At 45.6% G+C, this 26,482-nt stretch overlaps 1 long non-coding RNA gene and 1 other non-coding gene across 2 annotated transcripts; both read left to right on the top strand.

The window, feature by feature from the left end:
• Positions 1 to 728: 728 nt before the first annotated feature.
• LOC145523434 (uncharacterized) lies at positions 729 to 8,697 on the top strand. Its single transcript, XR_014066552.1, has 4 exons — positions 729 to 774; positions 4,612 to 4,743; positions 5,857 to 5,973; positions 8,331 to 8,697. It is a non-coding gene; the product is annotated as an uncharacterized LOC145523434 (long non-coding RNA).
• On the top strand, positions 1,005 to 1,111 carry LOC145524993 (U6 spliceosomal RNA). Its single transcript, XR_014068014.1, has one exon. It is a non-coding gene; the product is annotated as a U6 spliceosomal RNA (small nuclear RNA).
• Positions 8,698 to 26,482: the final 17,785 nt, after the last annotated feature.

The raw sequence follows: 26,482 nt of genomic DNA, 5'->3' as shown, positions 1-26,482 counted from the left end.
AATACTGGAGCGGGTAGCCTCTTCCTTCTCCAGGGGATCTTCCCAACCCAGGGATCAAATTAAGGTCTCCTACATTGCAGGTGGATTCTTTACTATCTGAGCCACCAGAGAAACCCCTCTTCAGCCTGTCACCCTTCACTAATATTCAGCATTGCCTTAGCACTAGCTGAGATTTTCGTCTTCATTTACTAGTTTATAAGTTCTTCCCCCATATTTTCTTCATTTACTGCATAACAAACTGTCCCCAAACTCAGCGGCTTAAGAACAGTGTTTACTATCTCAGTTTCTGTGGCTCAAGAATCCAGAGGCAGTGGGGTCCTCTGGCTCTGAGCTTCACTGGCTGCAATCAAGGTATTGGCTGGGGCTGCAGAGCCCTCAAGGCTCAAAAGGGTGGGTCCACTTTCTGGCTCCAGCATGCAGTTGCTGGCAGGACTCTGTTCCTCACAGTGAGAGACTGAGGTCTCAGCTTCTCAGAAGCTGCTAGCTGGAGTTCACCCTCATTTCCTGCAGTGGAGGTCTCTCCATAGAGCATCTCATGGCGCTGATGGCTCCCTTCACTGGAGTGAGCAAGAGAGAGAGTGACTGAGACAGAGAGAGAGAACGCTAACTCTTTGGAAGTTAGTCTTTTGTGACCTAATCAGAAGTGACATCCCACCACTTTGGCTCTGTTCTGTTTCTTCGAAGTGAGTTGCTAGGCCAGCCACACTGAAGAAGAGATGGGAATCACACAGGGCTGGGACCAGCAGGAGCCACAGCTGCCATCCCAGAGCTAAGGTCCGTGACAGCAAGTATTTCATCTGCTCTATTCCCCTCCCTACCCTAGGGACTGACGCATAGTAGATACTCAGCATATATATTTGAATGAATGAACAAGGTATACTCCAAGCCCTGTGTACTCCCAGCACTGCACTGAAGAATGCATGCTCGTTGCATGAATGGATGAATGAATGATCTGAATGTCCCTTGGTGAACACTCAACACTATCACTATTAAAAATAAATTTAGTGCTCGCTTCGGCAGCACATATACTAAAATTGGAACGATACAGAGAAGATTAGCATGGCCCCTGCGCAAGGATGACACGCAAATTCGTGAAGCGTTCCATATTTAAAAAAAAATAAAAAAATAAAAAAAATAAAAATAAAAATAAATTTAATAGACTGAGTGGCTTAGAGGGTACCATGAACAATTAACATTTTTCAGTCCTAGTCACCCATAAATCCTGTTTCCCAACCATGTGTCCATGAGGCCATCTTGAAGATGCTTAAATTACCTAGGGATCTCTCTGGAAGATACGTGGCAAGAGGGTCTATTGCTGGTAGAGAAAGGGACAGAAGGCTGACCTTGATCCTCTTGCCAGTTCAGGGGAGGGGCTCGGGAGAGTTTAAATTTGCATAATTATTTCCTCTTCACTGAACTCCCCTCACAGCTAGGGCTGATCTCCTGGAGACGCTTTTCCGAGTGACAAGTATATTGTGAACAAGATCAGATCCATCCACCAGGCCCACTGATTGGCAGGCCTACTGAATCACAAAGAACGCCCCAAATGAGCAACTTTGGGGACCTGCAGGAGGAGGCTGGTGAGAACATGTTCTCCCCGCCCCCACCCCCACCACAGCTGTTAATTATGAAGGGTAGCCTCAATAAATTATATTGAAAACAGATGATCAACTCGAGCTGTGCTTACTAAAGAAATAACCAATGGCATGATGCCAGAACGTATGAATCTCACTGTAATCAGTGTATTTATTTTGCCCAAAAAATGCCTGTCTGGGCTTCTTTTTAAGCCTGATAAACTCATTATGCTAAGTTCCAGCCTCCACAGAACTAAGGCTTTTCTACATGTTAATTCATTTTAGTAAATAATTATTCTGTTTGAAGGAATGCATGTCTCTATCATTGGATAATTGGGAGGGTTATTCCATGTGATTAATAGGAATCATAAACAAATACTGAGAATATAATAAAGAGGGTCAGTTGGGGAGGCAGGAAAGATTCTCCCATAATCCATCCCCTCTCTCCTTCTCCTTTCAGAGTTAGGAACTCCAGACTTGGAATAGGAGAGACTGCCTTTCTTTTCTGCCCAAGACCCGATTCTGATACATAGCACAGCTCTCTCTGGAGCTTTGAAACGTGTGTGTGTGTGTGTGTGTATGCATGCATGTGCACGCACGCCTGTGTGTGTGTGTGTGTGTGTATGCATGCATGTGCACGCACGCCTGTGTGTGTGTGTGTGTATGCATGCATGTGCACGCACGCCTGTGTGTGTGTGTGTGTGTGTATGCATGCATGTGCACGCACGCCTGTGTGTGTGTGTGTGTGTGTGTGTGTGTAGGTAGGTAGGTAAAAGGAGAGAAAGGGAGAACTTGAGAGGAATTGGAGAGACAGAAAAAGATGGGGGCAAGAATTTGAAGGATGGGTTCTTCCAGGCCAGAGGCCCCATCTGAATCCCAGCCTGTCTCTTTCATATCGACCAGTGAAGTTTTCACCAATCCTCAGCAAAATGAGATCTATCAAAACTATGCAGTAACTTTCCTGCAAGCCAAAACACACCCCAATTTTTAAAAATTTTAAGATCTTTCACACAATTGGAGTGCTCAAAACATCCTTTTGTGAAATAATGAGCATTGGTCATATTGTTCTCCCTCTCTGTACCTAGAAAACGAACAACTGGCCAACTCTAACATTTTGGGGCACTTTTCGTTTAGAAATTGACCAGTCTGTGAAACCCCAAAGTCCTAGAACCTCTGCTTTAAATCAGAGCCCTTCAGCCTAGAGACTTCCAAATCTGATTTTTCTGGGCTATTTCCTTGTTTATTAAGTAATAAAACTGATTAACCTATATATTAATCCAGCAATTCAAAAATAGCACTTGAGCACTGCTCTGTGCTATTCTTAGCACTGATGATAAAGGAGATGGTGTGTTTTAATAAATAATTAATCAATTTAGTTGAAAGAGTGTTAACCCTATAAATATGGAGGTTTGTTGTACGTGACTAAGGCAATGGCTACAGTGCCTGGTTCAATGAAGTGTTTGTTGACTGAATGAAGGAATGGTTTTGAGGTAATAAAGGCCACTGATATATTTCAATATTGTTGTTGTCATTGATTTCCACCAGGAAATGGAAATTTTGGCCCCACCAGGGCCAGATAGGAAGCCCTATAGTGCCTACAGGGAGCCACGTGAACTGACACCCCACTATCACTCTAGACATGCAGGCCATCAGGGCCACCCTGGCTTCCCGTGGCTGCAGCCCCCAAACCCCTGCTCCCTGACCCCAGCCCTCTCACTCCTGACCTTTCTCAGCCCTGCCCGCCCTCACCTGCTCTGGCCTCTGGGTCCACTATCCAAGCTCAGGGTTCTTCCTCCACTGTCCCCACCCACTGGAATCTTCTTCCGGGAACAGAACACATTGGTTTGGGCAAAGGATGTGGGGGTTGGGGCTGCCTCTTGCTATGCATGCCTCCTAGCTCCCAGGAACCCAGCGAAGCACAAGTCCTGAGGCCTGTCAGGCACCAGAGAGCTAGGCCAGGGACCACTGTTGCTCTTAGAAGCCTAAAGTTACCTACCTAGAAGCTGCAGAGGAGTAAAAGCTTGCAGAGGAGTAAAAGCTTCCAGATGCATTCTTTCACTCAGCAAATAAATTTAATTTGCTCCTGATACACACCAGTCTTGGTGTGAGGCACTGGGCATATGGCAATGAACAAAGAAGCAAAATACCTACCCCCATGATCCTCGATTTCTGATAGACAGATACAAACACGTAAATGATATACTGCTAGGGAGTGAGAAGTGTTATGAAGACAAAGCAGAACAGGGAGTAAGGTGGCAGAGAGCGCCTCTCTGGGGAGGTAACATTTGAGGCAGAAAGGCATTCCAGGCAGCGAGAAGAGCACGTGCAAAGGCCCTGAGGCCCAAGCACACTGGAATGTTTTAGAAATGACAGTAGTGAGACCTGGATGACTGTAGATTGGCAAGAGCAAGGAAAATGGGCCACCAGTTCATGTGGCCCTGGTGGACAATTGTGAGGGCTGTGGATTTATTCTGAGTATTTAGGGAATCAATAGGAAAATTTCTGATAAATGAAAAGCAAGGGAAGGCAGGATCTGAAGCCGGGCCTGACCAACCAACCACAAAGTAATAAAAGAGGCAGCCTGTCTTCAGAGAATTCCTTCCAGGCTTTTCTTTTTCCTGTATCCTCCAGCCCCACCTGACATCCTTCTCACCCACCCTTGTAAGGTCTCTTGTGGCCTCCCATTCCCATTACTCACGTGGTCACTGACTCATTAGCAAACCATGCTGGAAGTAGGCAATGGAGATCACCTGCCAAGCACCAAGCCATATCTGAGGTTGGGTGCTCAGATAAACATAATCAAAAGAAAGCCTGGTTTGGTAGAGACAGTACCAGACACAGGATCACAGGAGCTGGTTCTAGTTCAGCTTTGCCATTTAATAGCTGTGTGACCTTGCACAGGTTACTTAATCTCTCTGGGCTGTCTTTATCTTTTTTAAAATTAATTTTTAATGGAGTATAGTTGATTTACAATGTTGTGCTCATTTCTGCTGTATAGCAAAGTGAATCGGTTATACATATAGATGCTCTTTTTTAGATTCTCTTCCTATATAGGTCACTACAGAGTATTGAATGGAGTTCCCTGTGGGTCTTTGTCTTTAAATGGCAACTGTAACCACTGCTCTGCTCATCTGATGTGGGGTGAGGATCCCATGTGACAGTACGTCAGGTAAACTATAGAGTAATGTATATATGTCAGCTCCTCATTATGATCATTCAACCCTGAGCCGGCCTATAGGATCTCGCCCTGGCAGCTAAGTGCCTTCATACACACCATCCTTCCTGACTTCCCTGGGTCCTGGGCCCCAGGACTGTCTCACCTCCATTTTCTCCTCCAAACTCCTCCAAACATCTAGGAAATAGTGACCTTTGTGACCTCAAAGGTCACAGGGGACATCTATGACATGTTAGGGCATTGCTGAGTGTCTCACACATCCAGTGGTATGCTAGGACCTCCTCCAGATACTCACCTCAACAAACTCATCCACAGCCTCACCCACACAGCCCCCACACCCCACACACATGTACAAGTCAAGAAAGCCCTTAATCACACCCCTATCCTCTGCTTAGCTGATCCATGCAGTGGGGATGATGGAGAATCATTTCCTTTTCTCATTCAGTCAGTCTGTCATCAAACATTTGCTTAGAGACTTCTCTGAGCTCAGCCAGGTTCCATGCTAGGCCCCGAGGCTCCGTCAGTGAAGCATGCAGGCCTGGCCCTGGCCTATGGGGCACTTACTCAAATGTATTGGCCTTACAGCTGTGGTCAGCTTATCAGCACCCAGAAATCTCAACTGTTTCCATCCAAGGGGTCAGGGTTGGCTAGCGCTCCTCTGAGGAAATGTCTGCTTCCCCTCTCTTGAAGATCACGTTTGCTGTTCTGTGGAGTGGACCATGGGACAAATTGCCTTTCTCCATAGAAGTGCCCACCCCTGCCGCCCGGCAGCAGACAGCAAGCCAGGCGGCCAGGGATTCCGTCCTGGCTGTGCCATGCCAGGTTGGTTCGTGACCCTGGACACATGCCTTCCACCCTCTGGGTCTCAGGCCCCCGGTCTGTCACAGGAAGGGCAGCAGAAGCCAAGCTTTCCTAAAGCTTCAGCTCTCCTTGAACCATCCTCATGACTTGTGCCCATACACCCCTTCCACCTTCAACTCCCTTAATTTTATCTGACAGTTACATATACAGTACTTAGTATGAGCTGGAAAAATGTTCTAAATGCTTTATAAGTATTCACTCATATAACCATCTGAACACCCTTATGAAACGGCTCCTATTTTGCAGATAAGGAAGCTGCTCCACAGTGAAGATCTCCACCCATCGCTCCTCAGACAATAAGGGTGGATCTAGGAATCCCATCCAAGAAATCTGGCTTCGGAGTTCACTCTCTTAACTACTAGGGTTTGCTGCTTCTCTGAATATTTTTTTTAAACCAATTCACTTTTATGTCAACTTCTTTTTTAAAAACTTGGTGTCATGGCTCTCAATTGAAAAGCTATATGACTTGCCATAAGTGGAAGAGATAAAAATGCATGATTATTACACTTAAAATGCAATATTTCCTACAACGAGGTATCACCTCACAGCAGTCAGAATGGCCATCATTAAAAAGTCTACAAATGGACTTCCCTGGTAGTGCAGTGGTTAAGGTTCCCACTTCAGGGGATGCGGGTTCAATCCCTGGTTGGGGAACTAACCAGGACTAACTGTCACATGCTGTGCCGTGCAGCCAAAAGTAAAGGCTACAAATAATAAATGCTGGAGAGGGTGTGGAGAAAAGGGACTCCTCCTGCACTGTTGGTATGAATGGGAAGTGGTGCAGCCTCTATGGAGAACAGTATGTAGATTCCTTAAGAAACTAAAAGGTGCCACATGATTCAGAAATCCCATTCCTGGGCATATATCCAGAAAAACCTCTAACTCAAAAAGACACATGCGCCCCAATGTTCATTGCAGCATTATTTACAACAGTCAAGATATGGAAGCAACCCAAACGACCATCAACAGATGAATGGATAAAGAATATGGTGTATATATTATATACATACATATATATATATGTACAATGGAATATTACTCAACCACAGGAAAGAATGAAATAATGCCACTTGTAGCAACATGGATGAATCTAGAAATTATCATACGAAGTGAAATAAGTCAAACAGAGAAAGACAAATACCATATGATATCACTTATACAGCATATGGTATCTATATACAATACAAATGAACTTACTTAAAAAACAGAAACAGACTCACAGACACAGAAAACAAACTTATGGTTATCAAAGGGAAAATGGAGGTGAGGGAGGGAACGGTGAGGGAGGTGTTAGGGATCGGCAGATGCAAGCTACTGTAATATGTAAGATGTAAACCTATTAAAAAAAACAAGGACCTATTGTATAGCACAGGGAACTAGATTCAGTATGTTGTAATAAACTTTAGTGGCAAAGAATATGAAAACAAATGTATATACATATATACAAACATAAGGGTTTCCCAGTGGCTCAGAAGTAAAGAATCTGCCTGCAATGTAGGAGCCACAGGAGACGTGGGTTTGATCCCTGGGTCAGGAAGATCGCCTGGAGGAGAGCATGGCAACCCACTCCAGTCTTCTTGCCTGGAGGGTCCCATGGACAGAGGAGCCATGCGGGCTACAGTCCATAGCGTCACAAAGAGTCAGATATGACTGAAGTGACTGAGCATGCACGCACACATACACACGTATATAAATGCATAATTGAATCACTTTGCTGTACACCAGAAACTTACACAACATTGTAAATTAATGATACTTCAATTTTTAAAAACTCAGTATTTCTCCATGTGACTCCTAAGATCATCTCTCACACCACCAGGGGACACTCAGACACACCTAGGAGGGGACGTGCTAATGGCCTTTCCAGCCCCATTACACTGGGATCTCTGTCACTTCCAGGCACTGCATGCTTTCCCAGGAGGAGGCCTTGGAGGCAGCCTTTCCTCTCCAGCCCTCCTCTCCCACCTACTGGATTCCACTCAGTTGCACACACTCTGAGGACTTCCAGGGAATTCGGAGCTTTGATGACTCACCTGCCTCCTCCCTCCGTGGGTGAAGCTCCCACTCAGGGTTTGGTGATGCCCCAGCCCTCGGCTCCTTTTGCACTCTGCTTTCTCAAAAGACAAATCACTGGAGATGTGCCCAACCTCCTGCCAGAGTAATGGACAACTTGCAGTTGTCCCTGGTCCACAGGGGCCCTTCAGGGAACGCCAGCCCCAAATGCAGGTGCTGGGGTAGGCGAGAGTGGGTGCTGGCATTGCTACCCTGCCAGAGGAGTTTTTAGGCTAATGGGCGTAAACCACACCTCTGCAGCTGCATCACATTGCAGACCAGGTGTTTCCCCACCACACATCCCCCTGTCTTGCACCAGGCCCTTCATTATAAAACCAAGGATTGTCTTGTATTGACAATGGAAGGCAAGACAGGTGGGGAATGGATGGCATGGCATGAAATCATCCCCTATTGAACAGTTTTCTTGGAGTACAAATTCATGCAGAGATGATGTAATTGCTTGGGGAACCAAATTCTGCAAATGCCAGTGAGCAGGAAGCTGGCAGCTTGTGGTGCCCCTTTGATCCTCGATCACAGCATGTGGCTGAATCACAGAGGTGAGACTCCCAAATACAGTTTGAACCCTGTCTTTAACCCCTCGGACAAGTGAGTGTGTGACCTTGGGCAGAGTCGTTTATTCTCTTTTGGCCTCTGTTTCTTCATCTTAGAAGCGAGGATCATATCCTGGGCTTGCGCAGCACAAAGGGCTGTTGTTGGGGCCAAATGAGATGGCAGCTGTGAATGTGCCCCAGAAACAACGAAGCTTCCTGTGGAAGTGGGAGTCTGAGATGACAAGATGTTAACCACCATCACCTGATGACACCTGGTATCACGGCAAGGATACCGCGAAAGTGAAGACATGGTCCTGCCCACCTCAGTGTCTGTAATAATTTGTCAAAAGGGACATCATTTGACCTATAAGATAACCAGACTTCTCAGGAGGGCAGGCAGTGACATGAATTCTTGACATGAGCAGAATTGAACATACTTTAAAATGCCTTATTTTGTTCTGGAATGAAAGAGAGGTTTGAGTCCCATTATAACTTCCTGTGATTTTATCAAGTGAAATTTGACTTGTCAGGGAAGGTGGGGGCACAGTTGTCGTTCAGTTGCTCAGTCGTGTCTGACTCTTTGCGCCAACCCCATGGACTGCAGCACTCCAGGCTTCCCTGTCCTTCACTATCTCCCAGAGTTTGCTCAGACTCATGTCCATTGAATTCATGATGCCATCCAACCATCTCATCCACTATCCCCTCTTCTCCTCCTGCCCTCAATCTTTCCCAGCAGGGAGCACAGAGACAACTTTAAATCAAATTTCAATAGGTGGCAGATATATGTGTTAAGTTAAGCTTCCAAGCCAGAGGACTGTCTGCCCTGGTTTGGGTTTAGGATCTGTTACATTTGGGGTTTCCTAGCCTTTTGTAATGGCGTTTGAGCAAGTGACACTCGTCATACTATGCTTTTCTAGTGTTTGCAGTCAGCATCCATGTGATAGATGACATTCAGATTTGGCTATGACTACTAAGAAAATAAGCTGCAGAGCCATTCACCCAGACACACAGGGCAAGCACTCACCCACTGCTTCATTCATTCACAAACATTTATTAAACTTCCACTGTGCCAGCGTTCTCCCTAATGCTAGGAAAGTGAAAATAAGACTTAGTTTCTGATCTCATGGTCAGGTGAGAAACAAGCCTGTAGTGAAATATATTACAACCTAGCATGTCAGGAGCGATGGTCAAGGCCTATGCATGAAGCAGGACAAAGAATCGAAGTAGCGGTGCAGTCCAGGAAGTCTTCATGGAGGAGGGGGCCCCTAGTCTGTATCATGAAAGATAAGTTGAGGTTCACCAGCTAAACGACACTAACTACATTCTGATTCTTATTTACCAGTGTGTTTATTTCTGCACAAGCACATGTGTGTGTATGCACCAGTGTACACAGAGTACTAGGATACCCACACAGTGAGGTGGGGGACTTGGTCTCACTGCTACATCCCCTAGAACATAGAACAATGAATGGCATATATTTGTCAAATGAATTATAGGACTATTGCTGTCAAAGAGCACAGCATGTTCAAAGCTCTCACTTAGAGGAATTAAGTCAAAAAGGACAAAGAAGGTGGTGCCCATTGACGCTGGGAGAGAAATCCTGTGGGCTGGCTCAGAAATGGGCAGCTGCTCAAACCAGTGGGTAGGGGGTTTGCCAAGGAGGAAGTTATCTGACAATGAACAGGGAGCTGTAGCTGAGGCTTTTTAAGTGGCCATATTTTTTGGAAGGGTTCAGACTCTCCACTCCACCCGACCCCACACACACACTCAATTTTTGCACTAAATTTGCCTGGAAATTGGCAGACAGAGCAGGCTGGCACCAGCCATAGGGCAAATGCATTAACCAGACAGTGAGAAAAACACCGCAGAAAAAGGTCAGGTGGACATCACCCATAAACCTTCCTCCCCTGACAAGCCAAGGCCCCCGGACGGGCTAAGGCGACAGCTGCAGAGCCCAGAAGGCCATTCTTACAGAGCCGCCACTTGGAAGGCAGTGATAGGAGCCAATAACGCTCATTTCCAATTCCAGGGGCTTAGGTTGGGGGAATCTCAAGACAATCAAACAGCCATTACTTGGAAGTGAAGTGAGAAGTGTACACCTTAACACTGCATTTATCACTTATTCCTGAGCCAGAGAGGTAATCAGGGCCTTGGGTCTGCAAGTATCAAATGGCAAAGTAACATCTGACCTTGCCAAAGGGTACAGACTGTGTCACGAGAACGTGTCAGCCACGGCGAGCTCGGTTTGCGAAGGATCAGAGAGGGAGCAAAGGAGGGAAGTTAATTCTCCAAGGGAAGAGAGGCTGGTGCAGGCAGCACACACCGCAGCCGGTCGCCCAGGTGGCTGCAAATAAAAAGATGGGACCTGCGTAAGTGTTCAAAATGTAGAACAACTCCCAAGGAAGATGCATTTATCACAGCTTCAAGACAGACGTCAGAGAGAGGTGCGCACACGAGGGAAGAGAGAAGTGTATTGATTCTGCTCACACAGGCAGGCAGAGGAGCCTCCAGCCAGAAAACAAGCCCGTGCAAAGACAGTGGCTGAAAGCCACTTACTGGGTAGAAATGAAGAGAGAGGTGACACTCAGAAGGGGTAAAGCATCAAGCGATGGGGTCGTCAAGGTGAATGTGTAGATTTAACAGGTTGTGAAGATGCACCCGTTAAGTGAATTAGGTCCCCTAAACCACACTCTTCCTTTGAAGTGGTCACTGACTTCTAGCTGGCAGGGCCAGACAGTCCTGCAGATCAAACCCATCCCTTATCTTCCACAAGAGACACGGTGATGTGGCAGGATGAAAGGGAAAGTGTCAATCGCTCAGTCGTGTCCGATTCTTGGCAACCCCACGGACTGTAGCCCACCAGGCTCCTTTGTCCATGGGATTTTCCAGGCAAGAATACTGGAGTGAGTTGCCATGCCCTTCTCCAGGGGATCGTCCCAACCCAGGACTCGAACCTGGGGCTCTTGCATTGCAGGCAGATTCTCTACCATCTGAGTCACCAGGGAAGCCCCATAGTAGGATAAGCTGGGAGTCAAAACTGCTTCCTGTCACTAGCTACTAGTCCCCTCAGCCTCTAAGCGGCAATATCTTCATCGAGGATACAGGAAGAGTGAGGTCGATAGAACATGACTGTTGGGAAGCTTCTATCAGAGATGCAAAACTGCATCAGAAAGGTTGGGCGTGTGCCTATATTTTTAACAGGTGAGGGCACTGAGGTTGCGAGATGAAGTTGATTTTAGCCCAAGAAATCAGCAAAAGGGAAACAGAAGCAGAATTCTCGACCCTTCCTCAGTGCTATCTCCTAACCACGCCCACCAACATGTAAAGAGACTTGCATATCTTGTCTCTTCAGCAAGCTTCTCTGGGACAAGGATTATGTGCTCTCCACGGTTCTGGGTATTTAACAACAAAGACAACACGTATGGAGCTGTTAAATGGGGCTAGGCTTTGTTCTAAGGGATCTTCCTGCGCTAACTCATTTATCTACCTGTGAAATCTATCAGGTAAAGTATTATTATCTCCATTATTACAGGTGCGGCAGCTGTTGCTGCTGCTAAGTCGCGTCAGTCGTGTCCGACTCTGTGCAACCCCATAGACGGCAGCCCACCAGGCTCTGCCATCCCTGGGGATTCTCCAGGCAAGAGTACTGGAGTGGGGTGCCATTGCCTTTTCCGCAGCAGCTGAGGTCCAGGTTAAAAAACCAGCCCGTATCACCCAGCCAGGAGGTTGGTGATATTTCTCTACTGAGATGTCTTACTGCAAAGTTCTGCTCTAGAAACCTGAGCAGAAGCACTATGCCACCCCCGGGAAGCCTGGCATAAGGCTTGTACACGCCAAGGATGCAATCGACTGTGGATTCCCTTAACCTGAAGAAAATCCTGTGATAAAACAAATTAACCATCTTCAGCCCTGTCCTGGCTTCCTGCTCTTGGGATGACCTGAAACACTTCCCTCCTTCCCCTTCTCTCACAAAGGAAATTCGTCCTAAAATGTGACGGACAGTCACAAAGAGACGTTAACAAGCCAGGAGAAATCTTCACCCTCGCTGAGAGTTGGAAAACACAAATTAGAATTAGTCTTTTCACCTGTCAAATTAGAAAAGATTTTTTTTTTAAATGATAATATCAAACGCTGGCAGGTGTGCAGTAAAACAGCCATCTTTACCTCCTGCTGGTAACAGGGTGCATTGATTGTACTGCTCTGGAAAACAGTTTGGCCTTGTTCAGTCAATTCTTGCTATTCCCCATAGTTAAATTTTATAAAGTCATCACGAACATTGAATTATAGTGAATACTGAACCATAGCTCCTAGAGGGAATACAGGGTTAGGTTACTGTGTGCCTCTGGTCATGACATTTTTGTCAACCAGTCAATACGTAACATATTTTACATGTGTCTTTGTTTAAAGATATCGCTTTCAATATTGGGCTTCCCAGGTGACTCAGACAGTAAAGAATCCGCCTGCCAGTGCAGGAGTCCTGGGTTCAATCCCTGGGTCAGGAAGATCCCCTGGAGAAGGAAATGGCTATCCACTTTAGTATTCTTGCCTAGACAATTCCATGGACAGAGGTTTTAGAGGGATACAGTCCAAGGGGTTGCAAAGAGTTGGACACGACTGAGCGACTAACATTTTGATTTCACTTTCATTCAATATACTGGATATTGTTGACTTGTTAGTACTGGACTCACAGCAGCAGTATAAGCCAGGCCTAAGTGAAGCTTACCAAACACAAGCATTTTCTGTGTAAAGCACATCACAGCTTTCTTGTGCTTACAAACGCTAGATAGCACACCAGCACAACAGGTGGGGGACACTTTGAACAGCAAAATCACCAACAAAAAACCCCCCAAACGCATGGCCCTGAGCAGGCCATGTGAAGGATACTTACTTACGTTATAAGGAAATGAGAAGGCAGGACATCTCAGCTGGAAATAAGTCTGATGGAGACTCAAATTTTTCCACTCTGTGCATGTCAGTGCATAACTGTAAAAGCCCAGCAAGCACTGACTTGGAGGTTACCAACAAATTGTAGCAGGAGGTGAATTTGCAAATCCACTAAAAATGAGGAGCCACGGTATCTATTAAGAACCTAAAAAGCGCAGGTACCTCGAAAAGGACAGGTGACACAAATCTAGACTTGATTTCACAAGTACCTTCTGAACAGATCCCATTTCAGCTGAAAAAGATCCACCTGAATCTCAGAGTCAGGGCTTGCCTGGTGAGAACCAATGGGTGTTTCAGGCTGAGAATGGCAGTAAGGAGAGTTAAAGGCCCCCCACTTGGATTTGGGGGCGGGGAGCATCAGCACGTCAGGCACAGGCTCCTCTGTCCCCTGGGGAAAGTTCCCAAGGACCAAGCCCTCCTCAAGTCTGTGCCAAACCCTTGGCTCTTGGGATGGCCTGGAGGCCAAGGCCCCTTCTCCCACTCTGACTTATCTCCTGCCCCCGGTCCCTGACTTGTCTCTGTCCCACTGGCCTCCCTTCTGTTTCCTTGAATGCACCAGGCAGGGTATGATCCCACCTCAAGGCCTTGGCACTTGCTGCCACCCCACCTAGAACTCTTTCTCCCAACAGACAGTGGCTCTCTCCATCACCCCTTTCCTCTCTGCTCAGTGAGGCTTTCTCTTCCTGTCCTCACCCATCTCTCGACTCTCTCCTCTGCTTCATTTTTCTTTCGCCATTATCATCTGACTTATCATTCACTTTACTTGTTCATTTACTGCTATCTTTCCCAACAGAAGCTAAAAGAAGGGGATTTTTATCTTTTTTTTATCCCCCATTCCTAAAAGAAGACCTAACCCATGCTAGGCACTCACTAGGCACTCAATATCTGTTGATCAAATGAATGAAATAAATTAGTGTCAGGTACTAGCAGTAATACTAGTAGTATAGTAATAGGAATGAACATTTTGGTACTAGTCACTGTACTGCGTGCTTTATATTTGTTTCTTCATTGACATCTCAAAGCTTTAACAGATGTGCACTATTAAGACCATTTTATAGGTGAAGGCACCAAGGCACAGGGAGATAATACACTTGAATTAACATCAACCAGTTAGTAAGCGACTGAGCTGCAATAAAGCCCAGATTTTTCTCATCCGTGTTGGAGAAGACTCTTGAGAGTCCCTTGGACTGCAAGGAGATCCAACCAGTTCATCCTAAAGGAGATCAGTCCTGGGTGTTCATTGGAAGGACTGATGTTGAAGCTGAAACTCCAATACTTTGGCCACCTCATGCGAAGAGTTGACTCATTGGAAAAGACCCTGATTCTGGGAAGGATTGGGGCAGGAGGAGAAGGGGATGACAGAGGATGAGATGGTTGGATGGCATCACCGACTCAATGGACATAGGTTTGGGTAAACTCCGGGAGTCAGTGATGGACAGGGAGGCCTGGCGTGCTGCGATTCATGGGGTCGCAAAGAGTCGGACATGACTGAGCGACTGAACTGAACTGATCGCTTCTACACCAATGCTTTTCAAACTGTCTGTGATGAAGGACCACTAGGGTGTTTGTTTCTTCCTTGGTCCATCCCAGACTGATAATAGAAAAATAAAATGAAAAAAAAATTATAAGATACCATCTGCACTTGGATGTCGCCGCAGTGTCCGAGTTTTCGAACGTGTTCAGAGTTTGTACATATCTCACCAGACTGGAGGAAACAGTGCCATCCAGATGGTACTGAGCAGGTCTGCACCCACAGCCAAAGAATCAAACAGGCCTGAGCTTCTGGGGAGCCTGGGGAGCAGGGCTAAGGGTCCATGAGAAAAGTCATAATCCTTTTCAGACGTAGAGAACTTGAAGATTTCACACATCAACCTTCCTTCATCCAACCCCTTATAGTTCTGTGAGGTGGGAAGTAGGTTTTCTCATCCTCGATATTCAGGTAAGAAAACCAGCTTTTCCCTCAGCCCAGAAGGCCCCTTCCCTGGACTGACTCCTCATCAGCCCCGGGGTTGGGGTCGTGGGGTCTCTGCTCAGCATCCCCTTCTCAGGATGCTCCTCCCCCAACCACCGCATCCAAATAGCACCTCTGACCCTCTCTGTTACACATCCTATTTATTTCTAGCATAGCACTTGTCACTATCAGAAAGTGGCTTTTTTCCTATGTGCTTTACCTGTTTATTTTCCCTCTTCCCTCTTTATAAAACAAACTCCAGGAGGGCAGAAACCTCCTCGGTTCATTGTCTCTGCCTAGTAGCTGGCACAGAGTTAGGCTCCCTGAAAGAAGTGTTGAAGGAACGCATTAAAAAAAAAAAAAACACAACAGAAACAGCGTGGTTAACTAGCTTACCTAAGGTCAAAATCAAGTAAGAGCAGGAACTGGAAAGCAAATCCATTCAGTTAGTTCAACAGATAACGTGTCTGCGCCTCTTTCTCAGGGTCAGCCACGGGGCCGGGCGCTGGGGATGCTGGGCCGGTAAGAGCAAGGTCCCTGTCCTACGGAGGCCCACAGGGCTCAGTTTCCAAACCCAGGGGTCCTCCTCCCTGCCTTTCTGGCACTCCTAAGGCACTCTCTAGTTCCTTTCACCTGTACATAGCTTTCTGCCCACCCTTTGTCACAATTGTGTTACATGTAGCAGGGAATGTTTTACACCTGTTTGTCAGATAAAACACAATTACATTTGAATTGGAAATAAACAGTGATTCTTTAGGATGGTCAGGACGTACTTATTCTAAGAAATTACTGTTTATCTGAAATTCAAATTTGACTGGATGTTCTGGGGTTTTCCTTCTTTTCTTCCTCTAAGCCTGGTAACATTACCCATTTTACAGATGAGGAAACTGAGGCTCAGTGAGAACAAGTGACTTAAGTGACTTGCCCCAAGGGCACACAGCCAGTGGGAGAACCAGAACTAGCCTTATCTGCTGCCCCACAATTAGCTATGTCCGCATGCACTCAAAGACCCTGCACTTCTGTTGCTGTTGTTCAGTCACTCAGTCATGCCCGACTCTTTGCAACTCCGTGGACTGCAGCATGCCAGGCCTCCCTGTCCTTCACCATCTCCCAGAGTTTGCTCGAACTCATGTCCATTGAGTCGATGATGCCATGCACTTCTGGGCCTAAGCCAATTTCTGGATGGCTGTCTAAACCCGCATACTGTGAAGATTATCTTGCAGTTGAAATGTCTCCTTGGCCTCCAGCAAGTTTCTGTGTCTATATGTAAGCATGTTAAGTAAATCTTTTTCTGATTATAAAAATACAGACCTGCAATATATTCCTACGGTGGAATACTGCACACCAACGAAGAATAGACTTCTGCTACACAAAACAATAGAAAAGACTGGTGAGTCTTTACTGTATTTACATACATCAACTTAAATAATGTTGAACAAAAGTCAGACACAAAAGAATACAGCTTGTATGATTCCAATTATATGAAGTGCAAAATACTCAAAACTAACCCATGGTGATAGAAAGAGGGGTTCCTAGCAGGGGAGGGGTCGCTGGGAAGGGGTCAAGGGTAATGTGAGGGGCTTAGGTAATGTTTATCTTGATCTGAGTGGAGGTTATTTGTATGTTATAAACATACAAATCCAAACTGCTTACAAGTTACATATTTTCCTTTTGTAGGTTGTACCTCAATGAAAAACTAAATACAAACAAACAAAAAAAACTAATACATTCTCATTGTAAAAAATGAATAAAGGACAAACCAATATGAAACAAAACAAAACCATCGGTATTCCCACCACTGGGAGATATTACCACTAACACCTTAGAGTGTACCTTTCCATATCTTTTCCCAAAAGCATTAACTTTTCATTAGCATTTCCTAAGAAAGGAATTTGGACCTAGAATCAATCATGGGAGGTGCTCATTTATTTTGGAGTCTGAATTTCTTGGACACCTTTCATTTACCCACAAAGCCCTGACACAAGTAGATTTAATTTGACTATTTTAGAAGAGCATGGAACAATTAATGGCAAATAAATGGAATTAAAATCAAATTGAATACAGCCTTTCAGGGCTATGACTTAGAATTTGATTTTAAATACACTAATGAATATAAAATGAAAGCTGAGCGACGGAAGGCTAAAGGGCTCTAAGCCTCCTGTGATCCAGAGTGCCACCTACTGGTCACAATCTGCAATAACAACCCACTACCCCATCATCCAAATATGGCTTTTTACTTAAAAGCCTCAAAATGATAACTCCTTTTCTTGTGAGTTTATATATCTCTCCCAAGAGCTTACTAGATACCTTTGCTTCACTAGTGACTTGCAAAGGTCCAAGAATATCATAGTGTAATAAATATTTATTGAATGAATGAATGAAGGGATGGATAGAAGGATGATCAAATAGACGAACACTCTTATGGGTCACTGTGAAATGAGGAAATAATCTCTGCTCGCCTCAGCTCACAGGATTTTTTTGGCTTATTCTGTCTTTAATAAAAATGATGATTTGATACACATAATGAGATGATTACCACAGTCAAGCTAACTAACACATCATCTCAGTTACCTTTGTGATGAAAGCACCGGAATTCTACTCTCTTAGCATATTGCCAGTATTCAACACAGCACTATTAGAATAGGTATCATGCCATGCGTTAGATCTCTAGACTAACTCACCCCACATAACAACAACCTTGTACCCTTTGACCAATGTCTCCTGATTTCCCCCACCTCCCACCTCCAGTAAACACTGTTCTACTGTCTGCTCCTACGTATTCAACTGTTTCAGAGTCCATGTATAAGAGCCTGCAGTTTTTTTTCTTTCCTCAAAGGCTTTTTTGGGAGAGTGAATAAGACAATGCTTGGAGGAGACCAGACGAATGTGAGGGATTATCAAGACGACCCAATGCCAGGGGGTGGAGAAGTCCAGCACTGACCAGAGTGAGCTGGGAGTTTGCAGAGACAGGTGCTTCATCAGAAACAGGAAACCCAAAGAAATGGGAAATGTCTTGAGCCAGACACTCAACAGGCATCTGCCAGGTGTTAGCTCTTTCCCCTTCCCTCCTCCTCCGTACAACCCAGCTCACAAATCCTTGAGCAGGACGTGAGGAGCTAAGGATGGAGATTTGTTCTTTCCTGGGCTCACTCAGAGGGGAGGTGATGTTCCAGGTTTGTCTGCTGTCAGTTTTTGAAACAGGGCAGGGTCACTGTGCTCGCAGTGTGAGCTGGCCTGTCAAAGCCCCGCGTCAGGAAAAGTGGTTTCTGAGCCATCACTGTCAGGCTGCCGGATGGTGAGGTGCCCATCTGAGCGTGTCCACTCTTGACAGCCAATGCTTGACAAGCGTCACGCCAGCCTTGCTTTTACATACCACCCAGCAGGGGCTCTGCAAAAAAAAAAAAAAAAAAGTGGCCTGGTGCAGTTGAAAGAATACAGACAAGAGGTCAGAAGGCTGGGTTCAGTCACCTACTAGCCAGGTGACCTTGAGCAAGTTAGCTTGCCCTTACTGGTACATAAACTGTCTTTAGGACAGTGAACGGGATAATGCCTGGAAAAACATTGTAAACTAAAGTACTGGACCAAGTTAATCTGTGGCTATTAATGAAACCACAGATGAGCATCACACCTGGGTGACCGATATGAGCTCAAACGGCTGGGAGCCTCACCTGCATTGATCTGGACCTGGCTTCTTCTAGTGGAATCCAATTCTACATCACAGTTATGGCTCACCAGTACCTACCCCCGCTGGCTTTTTTAATACAGACTGCACCCCTTTGAGCATCATCTACTCCCTATTTGGGTCACTGAGTTTTCACACTAAGTGTAGACTTCATGTTACACTTACAGTTAGTGCTTAGTTGTGTCTGACTCTTTTGTGACCCAATGCATTGTAGCCAATCAGACCCCTCTGTCCATGGGATTCTCCAGGCAAGAATACTGGAGCGGGTAGCCATTCGCTTCTCCAGGGGATCTTCCCAACCCAGGGATCAAACCTCAGTCTCCTGCATTGCAGGCTGATTTTTTTACCATCTGAGCTACTGGGGAAGCCCATACTTACACTAGGAAAATTTAATCCTATTGCTCTCATCTGTCTATATAGGCTACTAAAATATTTTTACTACTACCTTGGCCATCTTTCTCCCTGCTGACTTGGTGAGAATCATACGTTTCAACAGTGTGCAATCCATGCGTTTCTTCATTCAGTATGCATTTACTGAGCAGCTACTATTCCCTAGACACTGTTAGGAACCAGGAGATTCAGTGGGTATATTTAGTGGAGGGTAGCAAATGCCATAGTAGAGGCTCAGAGAGCAGGGCATGCTATTGCTATCAGCAGCATGGGAAGGTTTCCCAGTTCAGGAGCTGTGGTGGAGGCCACTAACCACTCACCTCTTCTTTCTGAACAAACCACTGGACTGTATTTTCCAGCCCTGACAATTTGTGATGCTTCTACATTAATGACCACATCTTTCTCCCTAGGCAGATAAAGAGATGAAGTCCACTGTGACAGGCTTCTCATGGTTTCTTCTGCCTTCCAAACAAAGAAACTGCAGGTTGGCAACAGCTAGCTTGCTTTTTTTCATCTAACCTCACCACCCCATCCTCATCCCCTTGCCAGTACACACATCCATTCTGCAAATACCCAGACGGTTACTATGACAGATCAGCACTGTTGGGCATTGCTGTGTTCTCTGAAATCCTGAGTTCAAAATCTCCAGACAGGGGAGCGGGTGCCTTCTCCATGTGGGTGGATCCCCTTCCCTAGACCTTTCATCCCAGCCAGGATCAAGCTCAGAGTTTCTGCTTCCTCATACCTTGGCTTGGTACCCCCAGGTACTGTGTAAAGGTACCAAGAGAGGGAGGGAAGGAAGGAAGGGAGTTAAGGTACACCTTGTACTTTTGGTCTCTCCATTAGCAAAGCACCGTTGTGAGTAAAACTTGGACACGGATAGAAATCCAGACTTGAGTCCCAGATCTGCGACCAAGCAACCTTGTGACTTTCTCAATGGCCTGTAAAACAAGCTGAGTAGCCCAGATCTTTGAGTTCCCACTCAACTCTAATATTCTGATTCTTTCTGTGCTAATCCTGAATTCATAGATAAACCCTCCACTCTCTTCTAAAATCTAGCTTCATAGAGGAATAAAAAAATGTCCACAAAAAGGCAGAAGGAAGGGAAGAGCTTCGCAAGCCCCCCTTCCAATGAAGCATCTGCTGGCAAGAAGCAGCCTGAAGAAGCTAAAAAACAAATGATAAGGGTTATGACTTCAGAATATACAAGAATTCTTCCTTGCCTCTAACCTGATTTCTTTCAGGCTCAGCCTAATCTTGCCCAGAACCAGGCTCCATGCTGTCAAGACCAGTTTGAATTATTCATGGAATTTCTACATTGACATGGTTTGGGAGATGTCCTTTGCAGACGTATTCATCCTTTCATGTCTGCAGGAACTCTTAATAACAAGCTATTTGTATAGGTGAGTCCCTTCACTTGCATGAGCCTCCGTTTCTTCACCTATAAACAAAGGAGGCAGCTCCTCCCAGAATATCTTTGGTGCTGTGATTGCAGGTGCCTTAGCCAGAAATTCTACACACAGCTCACAACCAGCAGCAAACCATGGAGACAGGAAAAAAAAAAAAAAAAAGGATGCCATCCAACGATTAAATGCAAAAGGAATTATGCAATTTGCAAAGGACGTTGATCACAGAACATGGGAGTCTAATTACAGCACATGCAAATGTCTGCTAAATTAGATAAATATGGGTTTGCAGTCCCTCTGGTGCACAGATTGAGTTGTAAAGTTAAGGAAAATATAAAAGTTAATTATGAGATGGGAGTGATAAACATAGGGTACGTGCACTAGGCCGATTAGGATTATTAACCAAGTAATCATCTCACACCAAAAGTGGAGTGGTACAGGAGTCCCAGGCCCATTGTCGGACTACAGCGCACAAGTTACCACGTGTCACAGGACATGGAAAACACACTTCATTTTTACATAGCACCAGTCACCTGAGGGAGCCCAGCACTCGGGGCTGGTTCCATTGGCCAATATGCCCAGTGCACATTGCCAAGGTGGGCCAGGCTTCGTGTGCTGACTCAGAGAAGAAAAGCTGGATCCTAAAGGTTCTCAGACTCTCCTGCAGCTGCTGCAAGTCATAAACCTGTAAGCCAATCAAGTGGCTCTTACAAAAATGGATCTATCAGCCGGCTGGGACATTTCAAGGAGGGGCGAAGAGTCCTGGAAAGGCAGCTATGGTGAAAGCCTGGGCTCTAGAGGCAGACTGCTTGGCTTTGAATCCTGCATCCACCACTAATTCTCTGACAAGTTGGCTCACTTTGCTGTGCCCTGGCTTCCTCACCTCTGTCAGGAGGACAGCAACATCACCTACCTCTTGAGGTAGTTGCAAGGATTAGAGGAGTTACAACCAATAACAGAACACTGGCTGGTACATAGTACACACTCAATTAGTACCTTGTTTCTTACCCTCTGGTTTCCCCTACTCATTAGGTCATTCATTCAACCAAATAAGGACCCCATGGGCGAAAGTGAAAATTGCTCAGCCGTGTCTGACTCTTTGTGACCCCATGGATTATACAGTCCCTGGATTTCCCCAGGTCAGAATACTGGAGTGGGTAGCCTTTCCCTTCTCCAGGGGATCTTCCCAACCCAAGGATCGAATCCAGTTCTCCAGCGTTGCAGGCGGATTCTTTACCTGCTGAGAAGAATCCAGGCTACCAGGGAAGCCTAAGGATATTGGAGTGGATAGCCTTTCCTTCTCCAGGGGATCTTCCTGACCCAGGAATAGAACCGAGATCTCCTGTGAGGCACTATGCTAATGAGAATGATCACGAGGGTGGGATGGGGGGACATACACACACGGGTTCCACCCTCACATTGGGAATAGAGATGAAATGGCACACAGATAATAGCAGTGAAGCCACATGTAGGTACACTGCCTAAGTGTTATGAAATGCTCAAGGGCGCATCATTTCTGCAAGGCGACTGGGGAAAGTTTCATTGAAGACAGGCCACTTTCGGGTGGGTCGTGGTGATATTTTAATGGATGACAGGCTGGGTGGAAAGATGCATAACATTCAAGGCAGAGAATATGTTTGTGAGCAAAGATGCCAAGGTCAGAACATCAAGTCATGGCAGAAAGTGATGGGTAAGACTGGCAAGGAGTTTTAAGGTCAATCGTGGCAGGGGAAGGGTTCAGTTCAGTCGCTCAGTCGTGTCCGACTCTTCGCGACCCCATGAATTGCAGCACGCCAGGCCTCTCTGTCCATCACCAACTCCCGGAGTCTACCCAAACCCATGTCCATCGAGTCGGTGATGCCATCCAACCATCTGGGGAGGTCTTAATGTCAAGGTCTGAGTATCGACTTTGTCCTGTGAGCCACAAAGAATCCTTGGGATGTTTTAGATAAAACAGTTTAGGACAAAGCAGTATTAAAGGAAAATGAACCTGGCAAGGTGAGCCAAAAGGATGGAAAATGGAAAGAATGGTGATAATGGGAGCTGACAGGTTACTGCAATGGTCCAAGTGCGAAGTAATGATACAAATGAAAAGAAATGCAAGAGAAGGACAAAGTGACAGGATTCAGTGACCAAGAGGACATGCAGACCACGGATAGAGAGGAGGAGAGAACAGAAGGTTTTGAACTTGGGAAGCATGGACAGAAAAGGGGGCTTGCTAGGCAAGCCAAGATTGATTCCTAGTCCCCCAGCATATTAACCAAGCAAAGCTCTACCAGTAGGAGGGAGCGTAGAGTAGAAGCTCTGAATGCAGGTTTGAGAGGCCACATTAGAGGGTCCCTGCTCAGCTGCTTGCTAGCTGCCTCAGCCTCAGCCAGGCTTCACCTCCTAGAGCTTGCCTCGTTTGCAAAATAGGGATTAAAAACAACCTCCCTCTGAGGGATGTGGTAAAGATTAAATGAGATAATGTGATGATAATGTAAAACACCTGGAAAATGGCTACCCCCTCAGGGACCTCTCATTACATGCTGAAAAAAAAGGAAACCAATGCCCCAAACTAGCAAAGACAAAAATAAAAAGTCCTACATAATCCTGAAATTCTCCGAACGTAGCTTGTTCACGTTTTGACAGTTCAGAAGCTCTTTCTGGAAAGGTACCATCACTGTGCAGGAGTCTCACGTATCCCCCCACGGACACGTGGTGGGCACGGGTCAGAGTAAAGATAAACTAGCTCAGTGTATTGATTCTGAGCCAGAAAGAGGAAGAGCAGTGAGCACCAATCCCAGATCCTGCTGATGGACTCAGACCATGACTTTGGGTAAACTTCTCCCGTGAGAAGTTTCCATCAAGGACCTCATCATTTCCTTCTCTTGCCTCTCAGGCAATGCCAGCTTTGACATGTTTCTCCTGATTTCCTGGGACAAAGTTTGTAGAGGTGATTCAGGGCTGCTGACCTATCCGCTAGGGTGTGTGGACTTCAGAAGCCTGCTGACAAGCTGCAGGCACATGCCTGGGCTGGGGGTTGATGGTGGGAGACAGGCCTGTCTGAAATGCTTGAGTTACTCTTCGAGAGCAGAAGAACCAATGGCAAGGGGACCAACAAACCATCCCAGCTCTTGGAGCACTGTTATTTATTCAAAAAAATTCAACATGCAAAAAAGCAAACTGGTCCTAGCAAATGGGCCACTGGCTTTTGGAAATTCCAGACCTGAACTTTGGCCTGATCCTTTTCACCACTGTGGAGCACGGCTCACAGCTGACATCTTCCTGCAGGCTAAACTGCTGCTGCTCTTGCTGCTAAGTCGTTTCAGTCATGCCGGACTCTGTGCGACCCCATGGATTGCAGCCTACCAGGCTCCTCCATCCATGGGATTTTCCAGGCAAGAGTACTGGAGTGGGTTGCCATTGCCTTCTCCGGCAGGCTAAACTACCCTCCAGTCAAACTGCAGTTCTCTGAGACAATTTTTAAGGGTCCAGAAAGATAGCAAGCTGTGAAATAGGGGACTGACCCCAGTCTATCAGCCTTCAAAGCCTGCACTTTTTCCAGTTCCCAAAGGAAGTTCAACATTAGCATAAAATTATACAACATTGGGAGATGTAGGTAATTAAGTCTGCTCTGTCCATATCGCAGGTTACGCTCTATCCAAAACTACAGTTCAGAAGAGTTGAGTGACTTGCTTAAGACCACATCGTGCATGGTACCTCCTACTATAGAAATCAATAAGCTCACAAGAGATTTGCTCATATTAATAAGACCATTTCCTTGTAATCAAATCACAATTCATGTTTTCAAATATTTTTTACATATATTGCTTTGGTTGGTCTCTCACAATCAGTGAAATTTAGGCCACAAACATTACCAGCCCCTTTCAGAGAAGGAATCTGAGGCTTAGAGAGGTTAAGCGGTCTACACTAGGGCACAGAGGCAGAAGGTGCCACAGCCAAGGCTAGCGCCGAGTCCTTGTATTCTAATCCAGTTGGCAAACTCTATGCCCAGGCCTAGGATAAGAGCCTTTAAGATGTTTGTGTGCTGGGAGCAGACAGACAGGAAAACAACGAGCAGGAGACACAATGTATACTAGCAGAGCCAATAAACTAGATAGTAAACCTTCAATGATGATGTATTTATTGATTCTAATCAGAGATAAGAGTGTGTTATCTTTGAGTATTTTTCCTCTTCCAAGTATCTTTCTCAAGCATTTCTATAAATCAAGTCCTTAAAAAAGGCCTCAAGTTCTAGGGCTTCCAAGAACACTGGACGTGCCCCCCCCCCGACAATGAGCACATAACCAGCTGCCCTTCCGGCAGTGGCGGCGGGAGGAAGAACAGGGTGGGAAGATGCAGACTCTGTTGGTAAAAAGGAACAATTTCCTGGCCAAACCATCTGGTTACTGGGAATCTCCTTCCCCAGAGTGATTAAAACCAGGAAAAAACCGAAAATGAATATTGCTCTGTCTGGATTTGTTTGTGTTATAATAATATGGAATAATAACTGTTCAACAACCTCAGATATGCAAATGATACCACTCTAATGGCAGAAAACAAAGAAAACTAAAGAGCCTCTTGATGAAGGTGAAAGAGGAGAGTGAAAAAGCTGACTTAAAATTCAACATTCAAAAAACTAAGATCAAGACATCTGGGTCCCATCACTTCATGGCAAATAGATCAGGGAAAAAGTGGAAACAGTGGCAGATTTTATTTTCTTGGGCTCCAAAATCACTATCAATAGTGACTGCAGCCACGAAATTAAAAGACACTTTCTCCTTGGAAGAAAAGCTATGACCAACCTAGACAACATGTTAAAAAACAGAGACATCACTTTGCCCACCAAGGTCAGTATAATCAAAGCTATGGTTTTTCCAGTAGTCATGTATGGATGTGAGAGTGGGACCATAAAGAAGGCTGAGCACTGAAGAATTGATACTTTTGAATTCTGGTATTGGAGAAGACTCTTGAGAGTCCCTTGGACTGCAAGGAGATCCAACTATTTAATCCTAAAGGAAATCAGTCCTGAATATTCATTGGAAGGACTGATTCTGAAGCTCCAGTATTTTGGCCACCTGACACGAAGAGCCAACTCATTTGAAAAGACCCTGATGCTGGGAAAGAATGAAGGCAGGAGGTAAAGGGGAAGACAGAGGATGAGATGGTCGGATGGCATCAACGACTCGATGGATATGAGTTTGAGCAAACTCTGGGAGATACTGAAGGACAGGAAAGCCTGGCGTGCTGCGGTTCGCAAACGTTGGGTACGACTTAGCGACTGAACAACAACAACAATAATAACTGATATTGAGTATTTACTGTAAAATGCTAAACATTGCGCTAAGCACTTTAAGTAAGTACTTGATAACAGTTATCACCTCACCTAATCCTCACAACAACCCTTCAAGGTGGGTATTTTGATCCCCATTTTAGTGAGGAGGGAAAAGTGAGTTTCAGAGAGGTTAAATAATTTGCTTAAGGTTATACAGTCTATTTCACTCCAAAGTCCTAACTTGTATCCACATTGTATCCTCTCTCAAGGAAGATAGTGACTGACTAGAAGATGCCGCTCCATTCTCCAAACCCTGACTTTCACTAAGAAGCGGCCACGGATGGTATGTTACAGATAGGACATAATTATCACAATGATGGTGGCTCAGCTGGTAAAGAACCTGCCCGCCAATGCAAGGGACATAAGAGATGCAGGTTCGATCCCTGGGTCAGGAAGATACCCCTGGAGAAGGAAATGGCAACCCACTCCAGTATTCTTGCCTAGAAACTTCCATGGACAGAGGAGCCTGGCAGGCTACAGTCCACAGGGTCACAAAAGGTCGGACATGACTGAGCACACACACACACACACAAATACATATACATATCACAATGATACCAAGATAACCAGCATCTAAAA

The sequence above is a fragment of the Giraffa tippelskirchi genome, chromosome 10 (genome assembly GCF_054371585.1).
Source record: "Giraffa tippelskirchi isolate mGirTip1 chromosome 10, T2T-mGirTip1v1.2.pri, whole genome shotgun sequence".
NCBI lineage: Eukaryota > Metazoa > Chordata > Mammalia > Artiodactyla > Giraffidae > Giraffa > Giraffa tippelskirchi.
This window is presented reverse-complemented; position numbering and strand designations above follow the sequence as displayed.